We start from the raw sequence: 22,838 nt of genomic DNA on the forward strand, positions 1-22,838 counted from the left end.
AATCAATAGTGTTTGAAATACATTGAAAGATAGTGACTTCATGGGTACCTGAAAATAAAGTGGGTCCCAACGAGAAATTCAGAAAGATAACATATTTACTGATCTGATATACCTGAAACTCAAGGAAAATAACCCAATATTTGTGATTCCCTGGCTTTATTATTTACTCATTTTCACTACAAAGATTTCAGCATCTTTTACATAGCATTTTTTTTGGTAGATGATTGTCATAGACAGCTTCAGGTTCACTGAGATGAACTTTTAGACCAGGCACAGTTACAGAGGAAGGGATATATATTGAAACTTACAGATCCAGGGGAAGTTCTATAATGGTAGAAGTTGCCCCCCTCTTAAAGGACCAGACACAGAGAGAGAGAGAAACAGCCAAAAGCCATGTCACATAGCACACTTCAGGAACTCCAGGTGGAATTAGGCACTTTGCATATCTTGAGACTGGAATTTTAAATCCATCACCACACCTTAATGCTGGACCCTAAGATTTGCCCAGTGACACCTTCTCCATCCAGATGGCTGCAGGTGCAAACTACAAACTAATAAAACACTGAAGATATTGGGGCCCATCTGTTCAAACTACCACAGTGATTTTGTCTAAACCACAAATGAACAATTTCAAATTTTATAACATTTTGTCAATAATAGGAAATTACCTTTATAATATCTTTACATTTTTTCTTCAACTTTATACTTTTTTTTTTTCAGTTAATAGACTTTATTGTTCAAGCTTCTTTCTAACTGATTTTTTTTGCTTTTCTAAAATAGCCCAAGTAGTACAGTTTCTGAATATGTCTTCCTTAACATCCTGCATTAGTTTGGTATATTTATTACATCAGGTAGACCTAACACATGATTACCAAGTAAACCCCATAGCTCACATTAGGTTCACTCTGGGCATTTCCATCTGTGGGTTCTAATTGATGTATAATGGGGCATACCCACCGGGATCATTGTCTGTTCTGATGGAGGTGTGATGGTGTATACAGACCAGGATCATACAGCATAGTTTCACTTTCCCAGCAGTCATTTCTGCTGTCTTTTCATCTCTTCCTCACTTCTGAGTTAGGTTCTGACAATAATGATAGTTTTTTTTTAAATTTCAATCCTATATTTATTCAATATGATTTCTTTACACAAAGTACATACATAACCTCATCTAAAATACTACAGTGTTACAAAACTCAAATATATAGTAGTACTGACTATACAATGAAAGAAAAAAAGCAATGTATGTGTTGTAACCTGCAAGGCCATCATGAATAGGTGAAATGGGGGTGGAATAGTTCTGATGACCTTGAGGAAATGGTTCACCAATATCAAGGGAAAAGGAGACATAGGGCAGGGGTTAAGGACATGGAAAGACAGAGCCACCTATGGGACCTTCCAAAGTTTAACCCTAGAGATTGAAGAAAACTCAGGAGGGGCACAGCCAGGCCTAAGAGCAGCTTGTTCTCCTTTTCTGCAGATACTGCCTAGCAGGGGTTTGACCCAGTAGTCTGTGGAGAGACTGCTATCCTGTGGAGGCTTGTTCGACTCCGCCATTAAACAGACTCCATAGCCAGGATGGGAGAACTTTTTAGTCAGTACTCTATAGGGCACCTTTAGGGGCACAGTTCTGAATCAAAAGCATGTCTACAGGCCAGAGTCCACTCACAGAAAAAAGGTCTGAATGACTGCCTTTAAAGTCTCACAGGTGAGGGATTCTTCCCTACTGATCCACCTTTGGCCAGAGAAGGAGCAAGACTGACATAGGTGGGACATAAGTTATGGGAGTGAGGGTCAATGCTCTGTTTACTTATCAAGAGGAGTTGGAGCTGGATCAGCTCCTGTGAGCGGCTAGGAGAGCCAGACCGCCCATGCACAGGGGACCTGTGCCCCAGGAAGCAGGGAACTTCTCATCCGAGGTGGTGACCTGAACCACATAGGACGTGGTGTCAGCCTTCTCCTGAGAGGGCTGAATCGCTGAGGGGTGGCCTAGGCCAGGGGGCCAACACAGCAGTAGCAGTAATCTCCTGGCAATAAATTTGTCTTCCATCCATGTGTTTCAACGCCTTCTCAGCTTCATCTGGATTCTCAAATTCCACATATGCACAGCCTTTGGACAGATGAGGCTGCATCCTTTCTACAGGCGTGTCACTCATTTTTAATTCTCCCATAAGTGGAAAATATCTCCATGATGTGATCCTTTGTCACATTTGTGGTAAGCCTCCCAATGTGCACTTCGGTGGGTTTAGGGGAAATGCTTTGCATTTTTCTTTTTTATCTCTTTTGGGTGGTTTGGATTTAGAGTGGGAATGGCACCTGTTGTCATGCCTTTGTCTAGAAGGGCTGGGGAAGCCAGAGGAGCTGCTGGAGCTAGAGCTGCAGGATGTGCTGGAGCTTCCTGGTGCCTGGATGCAGAGGAGGAGCTAAAGCCACTGCTGGAGCCAGTGCTAGGCTGGAGCCTGAGCTAGTCCCAGCCAGACCTGCTGCCTCCACTGAAGCACTGCGCCTCTTCCAAGTCTTATCCTTGCCAAGCCCTTCTTGCTTGGCTCCTTGGTGGCCCCCTTATCTTTAGAGCGATCCTTGGACTCCTCATCAGAGTTGTCAACTTTGCTTATGTTCTGTTCATTGCATTGCTAAAATTTTACACTTACTTTTAGTGCATATTCTTAAATTTGTTTTAACAGACATGAGTTAAATTTGTAAATTATTTTTACATCTAAGGAGTATGTTCTTTTTATTTATTCTGTATTGCGGCTTGGGATTTTAGTTCATATTTTATGACAAAAGTGATTTAATTTAGAGTTTGGTTAAATTTGCTGATACTTTATCAGTATACTCACTTTTTAATAATTTTTTTTTATGAGAGACAGAGATTGAGAATTGGCACTCCAGGACCTCTAACCACTGCAGTTGAACTCCAGACGTGTGTGCCACTTTGTGTGGGTCTGGGGAGTTGAGCCTGGGTTTTTAGGCTTTGTAGGCAAGCACCTTAATCAGTAAGCCATTTCTCCAGGCCACTGTTATTGTGTTTTTTTTTTTACTATGACTTTTTCTTCTGACCTTGGTAATTGGTCCTCTCTCTGTTCCTGTATTGTTATTATTATTAAATATTTTATTTATTTATTTGCAAGGAGAGAGACAGTTAAAGAGAGGGGAGGGGAACAGGAATGAATGGGTACACTAGGGCCTCTAGACATTGTAAATGAACTCCAGATACATGCACTGCTTGCTACTTCTAGCTTAATGTGGATACTGGGAAATCATATTCTGGTTGTTGGGCAGTGCAAGCAAGCACCTTAAAGTGCTAACACCATCTCTCCAGCCCTTATTTATGTATTCGTTATTTATTTATTTATTTATTTATTTATTGAGACAGGTTTTGCTTCATAGCCCAGGCTGTTCTCTTAACTGAAGAGCCTCCTGTTTCTCCCTCCCAAAGGCTGGAATTATTAATGTGCTTTTTTGGTGATTTGTTAAATTTTAAAATTCTTGTAATGAATTTCCTGTTAGTCATAAGATATTGTCATTATGTAATGGGATGCTTGGGATTCAGAAAAGTCCCTGAACACCAAACCCTAGGTTTATGTCTAATTTTAAATGAAGAATTGAATAAAATAAAATGGAGAAGTTTGAGTACTAAATTATATTTATTTAGGGAAGTATAGTTAGAGACATACAGAACCAAGGAAAGACCCATGTGGCTTGAGAGCCCACATGTTGGGCTTGGAAAAACCATGGAAAGGACAGAGAAGAGAGTTAAAAGAGCTCCTGCCATGTGGAGAAAGCCATATGAAAAGTAAGGGTTAGGGGTTCTCCCCTTTGCTCAACCCAGCTATGCTTGGGTTAGAACCAAGGGAAAGCTTACCAGCAACTGTAGGTTCCCAAGTGGTCAGGCAGCTCAGAGAGTTTGCTCTTCCCCCGCAAACATATTTATAACCTTATGAGGGTGGGCCTTACCTTCTGGCTCAAGTGAGCCAGAGGGACACCTGGATTGGATAGAGCTGTGGGCTGTCTCAGGAAGAGGCTCCCTATGACACCAAGTCCCAGGGGGTTGAACTTGACCAACCACAGTGTTAGGATTAGATTTAAATCTTAGGAGAGACCTCCCTACCAGGAGGAGCCAGGTCTTTTGTGGAAAAGCATATCTAGGTAAGAGATAGGAAGTGAGTTCATACTTTGATCTCTAGCAAAGTTGAGGCCTCAAAAATATGCCCAAATTTCTACCTCAGACACGTGGGCTATTGCAGCTCTAAGCCGTTGCATAAATTTTCACTTAGCAGAATTACCTCAGAAACATTTAAATATCTTAACACTGGAATGGTGGTTGATTAATGGTGTATCTGTTAACAAACCTGAGAAACAATGTTTTAGAAGACTACCAATGACATGATAAAAAGTTCTAAATATATTGGCTAAGTGATACAAGCAGTGTGCATTTATGTATGTGTTGAATTCACAATTTATGTATTAGAGAAAAATCCATAAGGAAATGGGTAAAAATATTCAGAGCATATATCTTTTTTTTTTTTCTAGCTAGCATTTTTTATTTGTTTGGTTTTCAAATTTTTATTAACAACTTAAATGATTACAAAAAAAAAATCCCATAGTAATACCCTGCCTCCCCCTACTTTCCCCTTTGAAACTCCATTCTCCATCATATCCCCTCCCCATCTCAATCAGCCTCTCTTTTCATTTTGATGTCATGATCTTTTCCTCCTCTTATGATAGTCTTGTGTAGGTAGTGTGTCAGGCACTGTGAGGTCATGGATATCCAGGCCATTTTGTATCTGGAGGGAGCATGTTGTATGGAGTCCTACCCTTCCTTTGGCTCTTACATTCTTTCTACCAACTCTTCTACATTAGACTCTGAGCCTTGGAAGGTGTGATAGAGATATTATATTGCAGTACTGAGCACTGCGGTCACTTCTTTCCAGCACCATAATACCTTCTGAGTCATCCCAAGGACACTGCCATCTGAAAAGAGAAGAATCCCTACCAAAAGTGAAAGTAGCATTAATATATGGTATGAACATTAATAAAAGTGCTTACTGAACTGTTTGATAAGCATAGTATATACAGTTAGCCAGACAACAGCAGATGTTATACCCCTAGGGCTCATGACTACCCCTGTTTTAAGTTTTCAATATCAGGGATGTATTCCCTCCCATGGAATGGGCCTCCAGTCCAATTAGAGGGCACTTGGTTTCCAACATGATAGATCTACTGGATCCCCTGTATTATACATTTGTAAGATGAGTTACACTCATTTTAGTAATAATTTAGTTGGGGCATTTTGTTTTCAGCACTTAAGTTGAATATTACAAAATTGACAAAATACTTGCTGTAGTGTAATTGGTCATTCCTTTATTGGCACTCAGTTTCAATGTCTATGACTTTCAAGAAAAATACAGGGAATGATATTTTTGAATATTGCCCTCTTAGCATTCTCTCTGTTCATCTTTTATATCGGAACTTCTCACTGTATAATACCCATGATGGTTCAGTGTTAAAAATATTTCCTGTATGTATATATGTATTATGTGTGTATTATATATGTATGTATGCATGTAGGGATATAGTTAATGCTTTGTGAACTCTTTAGTATTCTCTTATTTTACCAACTATATTTTTATTTTTAGATTGCAGATTCATTCCTGTTTAAAATTTTTTTTTTTCTCATTTCTATCATCATTCTCTTTCACTGCATTCTTTTCTCTTTTCACTCAACCCCTTCTTTCCAACTAGTTTCTCTTCTACTTTGATATCATTTTCCCTCTCCTCTGTCGTCCATGAAGGAATGGTGATGGGCCCAATACTGTTCAGGCCTTGTTACAAGTTCCTACAGTTGCTGTGAGGTTATAGATGCAAGGGTCTCTTCTGGAAGTCTGCATTCCAAGTCATTCCTTTATATCCTGTAGCTCTTATATTCTTTGTAGCTCCTCTTTTACCCTTGCAAGGTGATATAGTTGCACTATGATGAGCTTTGAGTCTCCCTAGGAATCACTGCTTGGCCCTTTTGCTAGTATTAGTTATTGTTTTAGTTTTTGTCAGTTAACTAAGCAACTACTTTGTTGATCTTTTTGAACTTCATAATCCTACTTACTTGAAACTTTGGCACATTCTACATTAATTGTTTCTGGAGGGAACTTGTGCTTTTTGCTTATTGTTAGTATAAGATTTCCTCACATACTTTAGAATTTTTATTTCAGACTGATGTTAATTTGAAGCCTTTCCTCTTCACATTCCTCTAAACACCCTCATCTGCATTCATTAATGAACTTTGCCCCAAAATGAACTGTCATTTTTTTTTAATTTTATTTATTTATTTATTTGAGAGTGACAGACACAGAGAGAAAGACAGATAGAGGGAGAGAGAGAGAATGGGCGCGCCAGGGCTTCCAGCCTCTGCAAACGAACTCCAGACGCGTGCGCCCCCTTGTGCATCTGGCTAACGTGGGACCTGGGGAACCGAGCCTCGAACCGGGGTCCTTAGGCTTCACAGGCAAGCGCTTAACCGCTAAGCCATCTCTCTAGCCCTGAACTGTCATTTTAGTGACAGTTATTTCTAGCTCCTTTTCATGAGCATGGAAGGTCATTGGCAGATTGCTTGGCCCCAGCTAAGAGCACGCTCTGAGGGATGGCTTAGCGGTTAAGGCATTTGCTTGTGAAGCCACAGGACCCAGGTTTGATTTCCCCAGGACCCACATGAGCCAGATGTACAGGGGGCACATGCTTCTGGAGTTTGTTTGCAGTGGCTGGAAGCCCTGGTACACACATTTTCTCTCTCTTTCTTTCTCTGTCAAATAAATAAAATATTTTTTAAAAAGTACTTATTCCACCTGCATGAAGCAGCTTCATTCAGGTAACCTCAGGAGAAACTAACCTTGCTCTTAGAGTCAGAGCCCATTTGACCTCAGCACTAACCCTGCTCAGTATTCTGTCATTTCTGCTCACTTTCTGGCTTAGGTGAATATTAGTCTGGTTTTGGGGTGTGAATGTGTCTCCTATTTTTCCCTGATTAATATATATCACAGCATGAATTTCATATTTTTACTCTTCTTGACAATGCTGTTACACTCAGAAATCATTCTTCTTGATTTTTTAAACATAAAAGGTAGGGATTTTCAAGATAACTTTATGAAGACCTTCAAACGTAAAATAGAAATTAATGTAATGAGATAATTGTATTAAATGGCTTTTGCCAATCTCAGACAAATATCATTAAGTTTTCTGTCATTTGTTGTTTATCAGTTTGTTTTTTTGAGGTAAGCCCAATAGACTGGCCCCTTGTTTTAGTGTGTGTGTGTGTGTGTGTGTGTGTAAGAGAGAGAGAGAGAATATGAATTGGCATGCTAGGGCCTCTAGCCACTGCAATTGAACTTGACTAGTGTGCCCCCTTTTACACATATGCTACCTTGTGCACTTGCATCACTTTGTGTGCCTGGCTTATGTGGGACCTGGGGAGTCGAACATGAGTCCTTAGGCTTTGCAGGCAACTCTCCAGCACCGCCCCCATTTGATTTTGATTCAGTACAGTAAGCCTAATGGTAATGCTTATTATGTATGTGACTCCATGTTTCAAAGATTTGGATACATGATGTCTAATTTATATCACTGTGAGGAGAATGTACTCTTTCTTTACTCTTTAGGAAACCGAGTCTTAGGATGTCTAAGATCCTAGTGAGCAGTGGGCTTTGATTTGAGTTTTGACTGATGGTTGCCATAGGCTAAAGTGTTGTGTTATCCCAGCATTCATAAATGTGTATTTTTTTAAATTTTTTTTATTTTTTTTAGGTAGGGTCTATTCTAGCCTAAGCTGACCTGGAATTCACTATGTAGTCTCAGGCTTGCCTTGAACTCACAGGGCTCCTCTTACCTCTGCCTCCCGAGTGCTAGGATTAGAGGTATGTGCCATCATGCCAAGCAGTGTGGTGCACTTTTGGTTTGTTTATATAAAAGAGATAATGAGAAATAATGGAGTTGCTAAATTAGAATGCAAATACCAGGGTCCAGATTCATTGAAGTTCAGATAAGTTTTGAAACTATAAGCAGCAGTAGTATCAGTAGGTTACAATAATCTGCATTTCTAAATTCTTTAAAGCATTAGCAGTTTTAGAAACAATATTCATTTTAAAACATTTTCAGATAAAAAAATTTTAAGCATAACTACCAAGTTTAAGGCATTCCTAGATCAGAAGACAATTATATCAAAAAAGTCTTCTCTAGCAGAATGGCTTTAAAAAATGTTCTCTCAGGGCTGGAGAGATGGCTTAGTGGTTAAATGTTTGTCTGTGAAGCCTAAGGACTCCTGTTCGAGGCTCGATTCCCCAGGACCCACGTTAGCCAGATGCACAAGGGGGCTCATCTGGAGTTCCTTTGTAGTGGCTGGAGGCCCTGGTGTGCTCTGTGCTCATTCTCTCTCTCTCTCTCTCTGTCTGTCTGTTGCTCTCAAATAAATAAATGAAAATAATAAGCAAAAAAATAAAAAAATTATTCTGTAACAAAAATTGTTACACTGAGTTAACAAAGGCTATTATTATTATTAGTATTTGTTTTTTGAAGTAGGGTCTCACTTTAGTCCAGGCTGACCTGAAATTTACCAAGTAGTCTCAGGGTGGCCTCAAACTCACAGCAGTCCTCCTACCTCTGCCTCCTGAGTCCTGGGATTAAAGGTGTGCACTACTACGCCTGGCAATGAAGGCCATTTTCATATTAGTATATAATGTAATCTGAACTTAATACTTTCCTGTACCTTACTGCCCTCCTCTTTCTTCCCCTTCCCTCCCATTAGTTCCTTTTGTTCCCCTAGGTTCACTTTGTCATCTGTATCTATGGGATGTTAGGTGTTGATAGGAACCATATGTGAGAGGAAACATGAAATATCTGTCTCTGAGACTAACTTCTTTAGACTATTCAATTGCAACTGTTTTCTTTCACATGTCAATTTTACCCCCCCTCTTTTTTTTTTTTTTTTTTTTTTTTTTAGTTTTTCAAGACAGGGTCTCACTCTAGCCCAGGCTGACCTGGAATTCACTATGTAGTCTCAGGGTGACCTTGAACTCATGGTGATCCTCCTACCTCTGCCTCCCAAAAGCTGGGATTAAAGGCGTGTGCCACCACGCCCATCTTAATTTTACCCTTCTTAATGATTGAAGAAAACAGTCTGACTCCTTACATATACTATATTTTGTTCAGTTTCTTTAACAAGTGATCCTTCCCACATTTTTGGATAAGGGAGGTTCAATAGTAATATATCTACTACTGAAAAAATTCACAGTTAATATTGTATTTTACTTTGTTTTCTATATGATATATTTTAAAAATATTAAAAATGTTAATCTAAAATAAAGCTGGTTCTAGAAACTCTAAGTAAATAATATATGCTATAAGAGCCTATAATTGAAAATATATTAGACATTACATGCTTATTAATTTAGAACCCCATTTTTTTTTAATAAGGAGGAAATGTTAACTAGTTTGTATTTGTCATGTTCTTTTTTCTGTGACCATATATCTGACCAGAAATGACCTAAGGAAGGAAAAAGGTATATTTTGGTTTGCAGTTTTGAGGGGATGCACTCCATGATGACTGTGAAGGCAAGGCTGTCCCACTCCTCACATATAGCCAGGATGCACAAAGCAGAGAGGAGGTGGGATCTACTTATAAAACCTGAAGGCTGTTGCCAGTGACCTATTTCCTCCAGTTCCATCTCCTAAAAGTTCTAGAAAGTTCCCAAACAGCACCACCAGCTGGGGACCAAGGGTTTAGAAACATGAACACATGGAAGAATTTGACATTCAAACCATAACACAGTTACTGATATTATTTTGGATAAAATGTAAAAAATAATCCCATTATTTCATTATATTTTTTTATGTATTAGAATATAGTCTATTGAATATCTCATATGTGTGATTGATCACCCACTACTTTTTTATGTAACTTATTTTCAGTAGTTCTTTGGAAAATTATGTGAAATATCTGTTTCTGTATTTTATATAAGAGCCTTTCTAATGTTTTGGGGGCAAACAGCTTGTTCTGCTGTTATCCTAACTCTAAGCCTTCTCCAAGCTAAACAGCACAACTTATTTTAGTTTTCTTCTTATGACATTTCCTATATATTCACAATCCTGGTTACTTTGCTCAGGATATACTTAAATTGTTCATTGTAGCATTCCTTAAAAGTATTGGACTGGAGAGATGGCTTAGTGGTTAAGGCACTTGCCTGTGTGTCCTAAGGACCCAGGTTTGATTCCCCAGTACCCATGTAAGCCAGATGCACAAGATGGCGCATGCATCTGGAGTTCATTTGCAGTGGCTTAGAGGTTCTGGTGTGTCCATATTTTCTCTATCTGCCTTGTTCTCTTCCTCTCCCTCCCTCTGAAATAAATAAAACATTTTTTAAATAGCTACTTAAAAAAAAAAATAAAAGTACAGGTGAACTGTAACTCATGACTTCAAAAGTGCTTCAATTAATATTGTAACCTCTAGGATATTAAGGGGTTGTTGAAAATACTGTATTACTATTATTTATTGAATTCGTTTTTTCCTTTCATTGTATTTGTTCTTTTTTGCGGTGGGGGTGGGATTTGAGGTAGGTTTCTCTCTGGCCCAGGCTGACCTGGAATTCACTATATAGTCTCAGGTTGGCCTCGAACTCAAAGATTTTCTTACCTCTGCCTCCTGAGTGCTGGAATAAAGGTGTGCACCTCCATGCCCAGCTAGTTTTGTTCAATTTTGAGCCCACAGAATAATAACTGCCTATCTTTCTAAGGCTTCTTAATGTTTATATGTGGGAATCATAGTTCATACACAGGTGCACATGAATTTAAGTTTTTATTTGACAGTTTTTATACATGAATATACTTTGATCATAATCATCTCCTATTGCTTTTTCTTTACCTTTTCCCCTCCTGTTGGACCCCTTCTCAACTAGACCCTCTTATGTTTCTTTGATGACACGTGTGAGTGAGAGAGAGTGACAGACAGATACTGGGTTTCATTAGAGTTATTTTCATGAGCTTGGAGAGAGGGCTGTTACTTATAAGAGCATATGTACCTTACTGGTCACTACCACTGAAGGAAAAATTTGCCCCCTCTCTGAGTTTCAAACCTAATTGTGAGGTTTTATAGATTATCCTTTAAAATTTTATTTACAATTATCATACTTGTACATAATGTATTTGGATCATAATCCCTTCCCGTTTCTTTTGTCCTCCCCCCATACCCTTTTCACTGAATCCTTTTTTCCAACTACTCTTTTATTTTGGTGTTTTATTTGTTTATTTATTCATTATCCATCATCCATGGTGATATGCGGATGAGTTCAATGTTATGTAGATCTGTTGCAGGTAATGGCAGCCATTGTAAGGTCATGAATGCCCTGTCCAATTGCTGTTTTGAAGACAGTGTTCCAAAGCACTCCTCACCATTCTTTGGCTCTTACATTCTTTCTGTCTTTCCTGTAAAATGTTCTTGGAGTTGTGGAGGATTTGATAGAGATGTCTCATTTAGTGCTGAGAACTCAGTTATCCCAGCACTTTGATGAGTTTTTTTAGTCTCCCCAGCAGTCACTGCCAGCTTCAAAAAGAAGCTTCCCTGGCTGAAACTGAGAAGAACACAGATCTATGTGCATGAACATAATTATTTAGCAGGTACTTTGATGGATACAACATATCCATTTAGCCAGACATTACTTGTAGCTTCCCTTCTATGATTTCAGACCTTCACAGCCATAGGCTTTTGATTAAGTTTTTAGTACCAGAACCATGGAACTGGCCTCCAGTACAGTTACAGAGAAGCTGGTTCCCCCATCAGTCATGCTACAACTGTACCCATGGGCACATCTTGCCTGGCTAGCCAGTAGTGTATCTCACAAGGTCCATTGCTGGTTAAGATTTGATGACTTTTCTTTCCCAGCAGGCTACATAGCACTTTCCAGGCCTGACACCTAGTTATCGGGTAGGAGGCTTTTAGCTTAGTTCCAGCTTTATTTTCTAGTGTTCTGCAATCCATACATGTAGTATCTTCAGCCATAGGGTTTTACTATCTAGTTATGTTGGGCACCCAAGAGCACTGATAAGAGACTATATTGTTTTGGAGACCCCAGGGACCTCCCTGACCAATAACTTACTGTTAAGTATGTCATCTCTGGCACTGGAATTTTCTTATAATAACCCATGTTCTATATTATCTTTAATAGTTTTTAGATTTTTCTCAGATAATTTATAAAAACTTAGATTTTTGGTTCTAACATATATACATGCTGACGGTAAATTTGGTTTTGCCTTATTTATTTGTCATTGTCAAACAGGACATTGCCACATTGCCATTGCTGAATAGCAATTGTAGTGGCCAATCTTGATACTGAGATTAATCCCATAATCTGCCTAACCAAATTCTTATTCAAAAGATGTTTTAAATATATGAAGACATTCTGCTTACTGTGCATTGATGACCACTTTCAGAATGCCTATTAACTATTTGATGTAGAAAATTACTGGCCTCTGTTATAAAAGAAGTCTTTCTGAGAGCCAGGCTTGTTGGCACACACCTTTAATCCCAGCACTCAGGAGGCAGGGGTAAGAGGCTCACCATGAGTTCCACACTACCCTGAGACTACATAGTGAATTCCAGGTCAGCTTGGGCTTCAGTGAGACCCTACCTTGAAAAACCAAAACAAAACAACAACAACAAAAAAAATCTTTCTGGAACTCCAAATGGAATTTTTTAAAACTGAATCATTTAATGTTCACTACATGGAAATAGGATTGTTAATCCTATAGTAAATACTGAAATATTTATTTGCTTCAAAGTTTCTTTCACTGATTATTCATTCATCAATTTTGTCTGCTTTGAGAACCAGGGTTCACGTGGCACAGTAATATGATGAGCATTGTATTTTATCTGGGAATAAAGTTTTTCTGATAAATCCTTAGCAGATTCATAATCCAAGTGGATTTGTCTTATTTATCCTGTACTTTTCCAGCTTGTATCCACATAGCCCAGTGTGAAAACAGATTTATGGTTCTTATTTAGACCCGTTTTATCTTGTTATCAATTTTCGTGAGATTTGCAGTATACTTTTCCATGCTATGCTGTTTAAAATGTTTAACATTGCTCTTTGCTTTCCTTTTAGAGCAGTGTAATTTTTGTGACATGTTAGTAATTGTGTGTGACTTTAACATTTATTGTTCTTGATGGAACAATGATCTAGTTTATTATATGATGGCACATGGGTGTTTATCTTTTTTTTTATAGATTCCTAAATCATATCCATCTTTTAAAACTGTTTCATTACCAAGAAACAAGGAAATAATGCTGTTTTAATGTTAATCTGTACATATTCTTATGTTTTTATTTTGGCATTTAAGATACTTTGTTAGTTAATTTAATGAAAATAAAAATATTTTATAATAACAGTAATGTCTCTACAACCTTAGATTATTCTCTCCCTCCCTCCCCCAGCCCTCACCCCCCATGTGTGTGTGTATTTTTCAGTTCAGGGTTTCATTGTCACCCAGGCTGCCATGAAACTCACTCTGTATCTCCAGGCTGGTGTTTCACTCACAGCTATCCTCCTGCCTTAGCGTCTGGAGTACTTGGATTAAAGGTGTGCATCACCATACCTAGCCAAAACAAAAACAAAAATATGTTTTAAACAAATAATACAAACTTTAGCAATATCCACCAGGGTTAGCCATGGTGGCACTTGCTTTTAGTGTCAGTATTTGAGAGGCTTAGGTACAAAGGTTGTACGTTGGAGGTTAGCCTACTTTACAAAGAGAGACACTGTTTCAAACAAATAAAACCACTAATCATGAACCATAAAACAATACCTACCAAGAAACAGTGTTTACTATCTATATTTATTGTCTTTCTTTAATTTCTTATGTTATAGCAAGAATAGTGCAACTTTTCAATTTTCCTTTGTGTGAAAGCTGTATTTTTATTCCTAGTTTTTACTTCTTCAGTAGATGTCTGCTTCTGTGGCTTCATTACCCGTGGTTAACCTCTCTCCCTCTTCTGTAATTTGGTAGCTTCAGAACATTTTCTCAGCATAGAGCATACTGAACTAGAGAGCTGTGCTTCTGTAAGCAGTCAGTGTTGCTGCCAAAGCAGTCTGTGGTACAGACCTTGAGTGAGAGCTGCACCTGCTCTCAGTGTGGCAAATGTTACAGACCACAGGATTTGGGGATTTCTTTACATGTAATGAGAGCTGATTTCACACCTCTGCTGGGTCTTCATCTGGGGTTACAGAAGTCTACATATTCTGAGTATCCAGCTTCTGCATGTCTCTTGCTAGGACATAGATGGGTTAACTTTAAGAAAACACCCTTGTGCTCTGATCCTAAACTTGGTATGTTGTATGAGAAATTAGCTTCTAAATAGTCTAATGATTTCCTAAAATTATTTTGCTCTAAAATTTTTTAATAAGAATTAGCCATTTGTGAACACCATTGTTTGGTAAAGAACATATGTTAAGTGTCTCTGTCAGTTATAATTATTTTCTAACATAAGAACGAGTCATAGGACAGTCTACTGTATGTAGCATTTCCTATTATAGTTGTATCTTAGATGTATATACATACAGTTTGGAGAGGTAGTAACAGTATAGTAGATATGAATTTCAGTTATCTAACCCCTAACCTCATTTAAAGTGCATAAATCATCATTTCTCATGCATGAGCAGATATGTGCCATCATTATGACAATTTTACCATACTTAACCTCAAAAAGAAATCTTGGGCTTTTCAATGTCATCTCCCCTCCTCTAGTGAACTACTACTACTCTATGCTTTACTTATAGAGATTTCCTTGTCATGGATATTTCATATATATAGAATCATAAAATATAGTCTATCATGGCTGATTTCTTTAACTTGGCAAAATGTTTTCAAAATTTATCTGTGTTGTATACTATTTTAATTCTTTATAACAGTATGGCCTTCCATTGCCTGGATATGTCACCACTTGTCCATTGATATTTACCATTTGATGACATTTTGGGTGATTTCATCTTTTGTGTGTTCTTAGTACCCTTTGTCTGTCTGTCTGTCAATCTATGTATCTATCTAATCTTTATTTAGGCACATAGTGTTTTTGGATGTATATACCTTGGAGGGGAATTATTGAGTCATATTATGGCCAACTTACTGAACTAGCAAATTATTTTCCACTGTGACTATACAATTTTATATTCCAACAAACAATTTGTACGTATTCTTAGTATTCCAGTTTTTCTATGTCTGTACAGTGCTTGGAACTTAACATGTTTATAGTCTTCCTGGTATGTGTTAAGTGATATATTTTGACTTTTTCTTTCTGTTTTCTTGAAGACTAATGATATTGTCAGATTTAGTACATATTTATATGTGTTTCTTACAGAAATTTATACATTTTGGTCATTTAAAATTGAATTTTTAAAAATTCTTACTGAGTTGTTAGAGTTCTTAGTATGTTGTGAATAGAAGTTTCTTATCAGGTAGATAATTTGCATTTTTGTTCCATCTTGTGGATTGCCTTTCACTTTATTAACAGTATGCTTTAAAGCATGAAAGTGTCTTTTGGTGAAATTCAAACTGTCTGTTTTCTTTTTTTCTGTTCCTCATGTTTTGAAGTCATACTCATTACCTATTTTATTTCATTATCTATTTTGAAGCCATAGGATTTATAATTTTCATTCTTTTATGGCATTTTGAGTTAATTTTGTTTGTGTTCTGGGGTAATGGCCCAGCTGCTTCTTCCTTTTCCCTCTTTCTGTACTACCTCCTCACCTCACCTCTTTCCTTTTTTCCTGCTTCCTCTCCTTCCCCCTCGTTACTAGGCATGGCAGTATTACTTCATGAAAGACTTTTTTATTCTTCCTCATTGAATAGCCTTGACACTTCAGAAATCAGTTGACCATAGCAGCATGAGTTTATTTTTGGACTTTTAGTTCTGTTCCATTGATCAGTTTATCTAACCTTGTGGTAGTATGACACTGGATTACTGTTGATTGGTTTAAAGTCTAGAAATAAGGTAGTATGAGTTCTGAATTATCCTGTGTAGCTTTTTTTTTTTTTTAATATGAAGATTGTTTTATCTGTTCTGGGCTTCTTTCCATTCTATATGAATTTTAGAATTTTAGTCAGTGTGCTAATTTCTGAGAAGATGTTACCAGGGATTCTGAGAAGGATTGCATTGAATCTTAGACCAAAGTGGGTTGTGTTATGATCTTATGAATTAGATATTTTGACTTATGGACTCGGACTGTTTCCAATTTATTTACCTCTAATGCTTTTAGCAGGTTTCTGTAGTTTTCAGCACAAGTCCTTGTTACATTTATTCCTAAGTAATTTTTGATAGTGCTATATAAGAAATTGCTTTCTTAATTTTATTTTGTACTGTTCATTGATGGTGCAGAGATGGGATTGATATTTGATATTTATCTTTTATCTTGTGACCTTGAAGAACATACTAGTTCTAATAGTATTTTCTCTGTAAAATTATACCATCTGTGAATAAAATAGTTTTATTTCTTCTGTTTCTACCTAGATGCCTTACATTTCTTTTCTTGCCTAAATGCCCTGGCTAGAACCTACACTACAGTGTTGAATAGCAGTGGTGAGTTGAGACTTTCTTGTCTTATTTCTGATCTTACTGGCTAAGATCCAGTCTTTGACCTTTATGATGATATATGTGATGCTAGGTGTAGGTTTTCATAGATGTGTTTTATAAGGTTGTGGAATCTCACTTTAGTACTAGTTTTCTTGAGTGTTTTTATCATTAAAGAGGAAAATTACCTTTTGGACATCTGTTAAATTAATCCTGTAATTTCTTTTTTGTTTTCTTGATAAAATATATCAATTGCTTTTCTTCTGATGAGTCAACCCTTGCATTACTGATAATTGTTTCACGTTGTCATGTTAACTCTCTATCATATAGTCCTGTTATCTATGTCTATATCATATATCTCCTTCATTTTTCTATGTTAATATTTCTAGGTTCTGTCTGCTTGCATTTCATGTTGATCTCTAGTTTTCATGTAGTGGGTTTAGTTTTTAGGTCACTGTTATCAACTTAATAAAAATGAGTTTGGAAATTGTCTTGTATTTTCCAGTTTTTGAAAAATTGCCTAGAATTGGCATTAACCTCTTCAATTATTGAGTAAAATTCCACAATGGAATGCAGTTTCTCAATAAAAATGGAAAAATAACTACCAATAAATTTTGGACTTTCTGTGTGGGTTGTTTGATAATTGTTTAACCTTTAAATTTTTTTTTTGTTTTTGTTGGATATAGGGTTTTTAGTATACAGTTTTTTTTGTGTGTGTGGTTAATCCCCAGCCCTTCACTGAGTCTAAGTCCTCACAGACCAATGGATTGCAGGCATATAGCACAAGGGCAGGAGCACTTCGTCTAGGTTATCTCTTCATCTGTAGTCTTATGTTTCTGCTGATGAGAATGGGTAACTTTGATGGTCAACTTGATTCGATTAATAAGTGTCTAAGTCATTAGTGAGGTACAGGTTTGAGCTAGGGTCTCACTCTGGTCCAGGTTGACCTGGAATTCACTATTTAGTCTCAGGGTGGCCTTGAACTCTCGAGGATCCTCCTACCTCTGCCTCCCAAGTACTGGGATTAAAGGCATGTGCCACCACGCCCAGCTACCTTTTACTTTTTAGAGGTCTATTTAGAATCTCTGTATATTCTTGGGTTAGTTTTTGTAGTTTGTATCTTCCTAGGAATTTGGCATTTCATCAAATATACCCAACACTCGTTGTTCATGTTATTCCTTTTTAAGCCATCTAATTTGAGTTTATTATTGATATCAACCTTTCAGTCTCTTTTCATGACTAATTTAGGTAAAGGCTTATTGATTTTATATCTTTCAGGATATCTTTTTTTATTTTCTTGATCTTCATTATTTGTTTATGTTCTCTTTCATTCTGCTCTTCAATTGTTACTTCATTCCTCTGCTTACTTTATTTTATTTTATTTATTAGGTATTTGTTGAAAATACTGATTTGTGGGTTTTTTAAAATCATGTGTAATATAAATTTCCTTTAAAGCACTGTTTTATTTGCTTTCCATAAAAATGGTATTGAGGCTGATTTTAGAATCTGCTATATGATCCATCCTAGTGATTGCTTCATGTGTACTTGAACAGTATGTATTCTTTTTACCCCTCCCCTCTCATGTGGCTTGGCTAAAGTTACCTGTTAGGTTTAGTTGAGGGTAGATCCTTATCTAAAGTCACTCTCATACTGAAGAACTTCCTTTAATAGTTCTCATGAAGTAGGCTGGCTGTGGTTAGCTTTGTGTTGTTGATGTTTGTATGAGAATGCCCTTTAAAAGATAGTTTTGTTGGATATAGGGTTTTTAGTATACAGTTTTTTTTTGTGTGTGGTTAATCCCCAGCCCTTCACTGAGTCTAAGTCCTCACAGACCAATGGATTGCAGGCATATAGCACAAGGGCAGGAGCACTTTGTCTAGGTTATCTCTTCATCTGTAGTCTTATGTTTCTGCTGATGAGAATGGGTAACTTTGATGGTCAACTTGATTCGATTAATAAGTGTCTAAGTCATTAGTGAGGTACAGGTTTGAGTACAGAGAGGATTAACTGAGGGACGAAGACCTTCCTTGAATGTGGGCAGTATCATCCTGTGCATTGGTGTCAGGACTGGATAAAGAGGAGAAAGGCGGACCAGCATCTTGCTCTTCTGATCTGAGAGATAAGGGAATAGCTCCCCACAACTCCCCACCCCACTCTGCAGGGAGCTGCCTGCCTCCTGGTGTTACCTGCCAGGATTGACTTTATTCCTTCAAATTTCCACCAAAGTAAGCCTTTCCTGTCTTAAGTTGTTTCTAGTAAGGCTACAAGAATAGTACATCTGTGAGGTCATTAGTTTATTGGGGCTTTCTTTAGGTGTTGGATTTCGTTCTTTTTTTTTTTTTTTAAACTGTTTTCAAGCTTTATGCTGCATCTCTATGCATTTTTTATTATTGTATAACAATTACTAGACTTCTATGTTTGTCATACTTGGGGTTTGTTGAGTTTCTTGGATATATGGATTGATGTCTTAATATAAACTTGAGGTCCTGGGCCTCTTTCTTTTAATATGTTCATATTCTTTCTTCTTTGAGTAGTTCTATGTTGGTGCAGTTATTGGTGCCCAACATTTCTCTGAGTCTCTTCAGTTTCAAATCCTATCAGGTCAGAAATACTATTTATCTCTTGTAATGCACCTTTGTTTCAGTTTTTATGCTTTTAAATGGCAGAATTTGCACTTTTTGTATTTTTCTTCATTTCCTTAATTAATTAGGACTTGTCTTATGCTTTCTTTCTTGTATTCTTTTTTTTTTAATTTAACATTTGGTCATTTTCACAGATAGTTTCTATTAGTTGGTTTATTTCCCTCCAATGTGGGTTGTTATATATGTATGTACATATACATATATATATATACATATATATATAGTTTTGGATGTTGGTTCCCTGCACTGAGGGCTGTTGGTTTGGTAATTACCATATTATTTCAGTGGATACAATTCTATCCCTCCTTACCTGACAGTATTATGCTACTGATGGACATATACTTCCAGAGGACTGTCAGTAACATAATACTGTCAGGTGGGATGCCCACATGCACCCAGAGCAGGGCTTTCTTCTTTTCTTTCAGTGATCATACCTAGCTTTTAGTTACAGTTGATTGACCTCTTGTATGTAATATTTCCTTGGCTATATATTACTCTGCAAATTAATTTGGTAAATCTTCTTTGTAAAAACAGAGGCCTATGTTATTTATTCTTACCCCAATAGGTAGGGCTTCTTTTAGCAGCTGTTTATTCTTTCCTGAAGTAAGTCTTTGAATTGTCCATGAATCTTTTAACATTGTAGCTTGCCATGTTAGATCTTATCTCTCTTTTTAATCTTTCCTTTCCTTTTCTCTTTCACATATACTTGCTTGCTCTCACTCTTCCTCTCTCTATCTCTTTGTGTGTGTGTGTGTGTGTGTGTGTGTACACATTACTGCAATCAAATGCCTTTCCAGCTTTATGTGGGTATTAGGCAACTGAACCTGGGCCAGCAGGCTTTGCAAGCAAGTCCCTTTAACCACTGAATAATCTTCTCAGCCCCTCTTTCTCTCCCTCTTTCTTTCAAAGCAGGATCTTACATTAGCCAAGGTTGACTTGAAACTCATTCTGTATCCCAGGCTGGCCTATCACATTGAGAACCTGCTATTTCAGTCTCTCAAGTGCTGAGCATATAGGTGTGAGCCACCAATCCCAGCTTTAATCTTACTTGTTTCTTTTGTCTTTTTATATTTATTTATTTGAGACAGAGAGAGAGAGGCAGGTAGAGAAAGAGAATGGGAGAGAATGGGCATGAGAGGGCCTCCAGCCACTGCAAATGACACATATGCCATGTTGTACATCTGGCTTATGTGGGTTCTGGGGAATTGAACCTGAGTCTTAACTGCTAAGCCATCTCTCCAGCCCAACCTTAGTTGTTTTAATTTAAGAGTTTTTAGGCATCAACTTTATGCCTTGTTATAAGTGAAATCAGTTTCTTTGGGAAGATAGGAAGCTTTGGTAGTTTAGTCCTCCAAGGTATAATATCTGAGTAAGAACTCTTGAATGGAGAGGGTGGGACAATAGCAGGCATCTCTAAGTATCCATAGAAGGTGAGAATTCCATGGCTAGGTTAGGTATTAGCCCTGGGTTCCTCTTCTTGTTTCAGTGTAAAATGACCAACTTTGAAGAGTCAGGGCTAAAGTGAAAAGGATTACAGTGTCTCACTCCATGAGCAAGAACTGAGTGGAAAAGGGAACTACCACTTCCTAAACTTACTTGTTGGAAAGTGCCGCGGATAAGGAAGATTTGGACAGATTGAGAAGTGCTGATGGCCAGCTTCTCTTGGGAAGAAGTCTTCTGATTGGTGCAAGGTGGAGAGAACCTTTGTTTTTGTTCTGTAACAACCACTTTAGGACCTGGCCCTTCTGTATTCATGGTTATGGTTTCTGCTTTTCTTATCTGTTAAGGGAGTGTGGTGGAGTGGTGTACACATGCCTTAGAATTTCTCTAAGTTTCTATAATTTTCTCAAATATTTCCTTTGCCATATTCCTTTAGGAAACAATTTCTAGAAGTTTTCGGTGGTGGTTTTGTTATATTAGTTCCTTCAGTTTTATTGAGGATTGCTCTAGAACCTATGGTCATGATCTTACACTGAAAATTGATCTCATAATTATTTTTTATTATATATTTTTAAATTTATATTATATTTTTTGTTACATATATTTTTATTGACAACTTCTATACTTACAGACAACAAACCATGGCATTTCCCTCCCCTCCCCTCCCCTCCCCTCCCCTCCCCTCCCCTCCCCTCCCCTCCCCTCCCCTCTCTCCGCCTTAACCTTCATAGCTCTGCCCTCTGTCAGTTAGTCTCTCTGTTAATTTGATGTCATCATCTTTTTCTCCTATTATGAGGGTCTTGTGTGGGTATTGCTAGGCACTGTCAGGTCTTGGATATCGAGGCCAAATTCTGTCTGTATAGTTGTATGTAAGGAATGGTACCCTTCCTTTGGTTCTTACATTCTTTCTGCCATCTTCCACAGTGGACCCTGAGCCTTGGAGGGTGTGAGATGTTTCCATGCTGGACATCCCTCCGTCCCTTCTTCTCAGCACTATGTTGCCTTTTGGGCCATCACAGTGGTCATCACCATCTGCAAAGAGAAGCTTCTCTAACCAGAAGTGAGAGTAGCATTAATATGAGTATGAACATTAAGTGTAGTGATTTTGGGACAATTTGGTGAGAGTAATATATGCATTTATCCAGACAAGAGCAGGCTTTATACTCCTAAGGCTGATGACCTCTCCTGCCATAGGCTTTTGATTAGGTTTTCAGTAACAGGCACATTCCCTCCCATAGAGTGGGCCTTCAGTCCAATTAGAGAGCAGTTGGTTTCTCCCAGAGCAGACATGCCACTATTGCACTCTTTCAGACATTTGGCTTGTTTGGACAAACTTGAGGTTTCTAGTGTCCACTGTTTTTACTGCTGATGACTTCTATCACCCATAAGTCTGTATATAGTGCAGCTTTTCCAGCTTTCAGTTGGCCTGGGCTACAGGGAGAAGGTTTTCTGCTCAGCCCCAGCTTGATTTCTCAGTGACTTTGCCGCTTAGGCATGTGACGTCTTCAGCAATAGGGTCTTACCATCTCTTTTTCATGGGGAACCAGGGCCTTTGCAATAGCCTGCAATGTTTTGGAGGCAACATAAACTGCCCTGGCTTATGACTCACTGGGAGGTATCCCATCCCAGGTACTGGAAATTTTCTAGTAACAATCTATTGCTTCTGGATGTGCCATTATTTAAAAAAGTAGATTTTCATATGTCTTATTCAGAATAGCTTGAATTTTGATTGACCCCCCCCCCCAACAATCTTTCTTTTATTCGATCTCTTCCCCTGACTTCGCTTAGGCCTTTCCCCTTCCTGTAATCTGTTCTTATACTTACATATTTACAATACCATCCTCTTAAGACCATCTCTCTCCTCCCTCCCCATAGCTTTTTCTGGCTTATGGGCCTCTGCTACTGATTATTGGTTCCAGATCATACACAACACTGTACATTTGTAGCTAGTATCCTCATATAAGAGAGAACATGTGATGTTTGGCTTTCTGGGCCTGGGTTATGTCACTTACTATAATCCTTTCCAGATCCATCCATTTCCCTGCAAATTTTGTTTTTTCTTTACTGCTGAGTACAACACCATTGTGTAGATGTACCACATCTTTATTATCCATTCATCAGTGGACATCTAGGCTGGTTCCATTTCCCAGCTATTGTGA

At 37.9% G+C, this 22,838-nt stretch overlaps 1 protein-coding gene and 1 pseudogene across 1 annotated transcript in view; one reads left to right on the forward strand and one right to left on the reverse strand.

The window, feature by feature from the left end:
• Window positions 1-22,838, forward strand: part of Ascc3 (activating signal cointegrator 1 complex subunit 3) — a 380,520-nt gene that overhangs the window by 62,447 nt on the left and 295,235 nt on the right. The gene's annotated exons all lie outside the window — the stretch shown is intronic.
• LOC105944162 lies at window positions 1,852-20,994 on the reverse strand (annotated as a pseudogene).

The sequence above is a fragment of the Jaculus jaculus genome, chromosome 7 (genome assembly GCF_020740685.1).
Source record: "Jaculus jaculus isolate mJacJac1 chromosome 7, mJacJac1.mat.Y.cur, whole genome shotgun sequence".
NCBI classification, from domain to species: Eukaryota; Metazoa; Chordata; class Mammalia; order Rodentia; family Dipodidae; genus Jaculus; species Jaculus jaculus.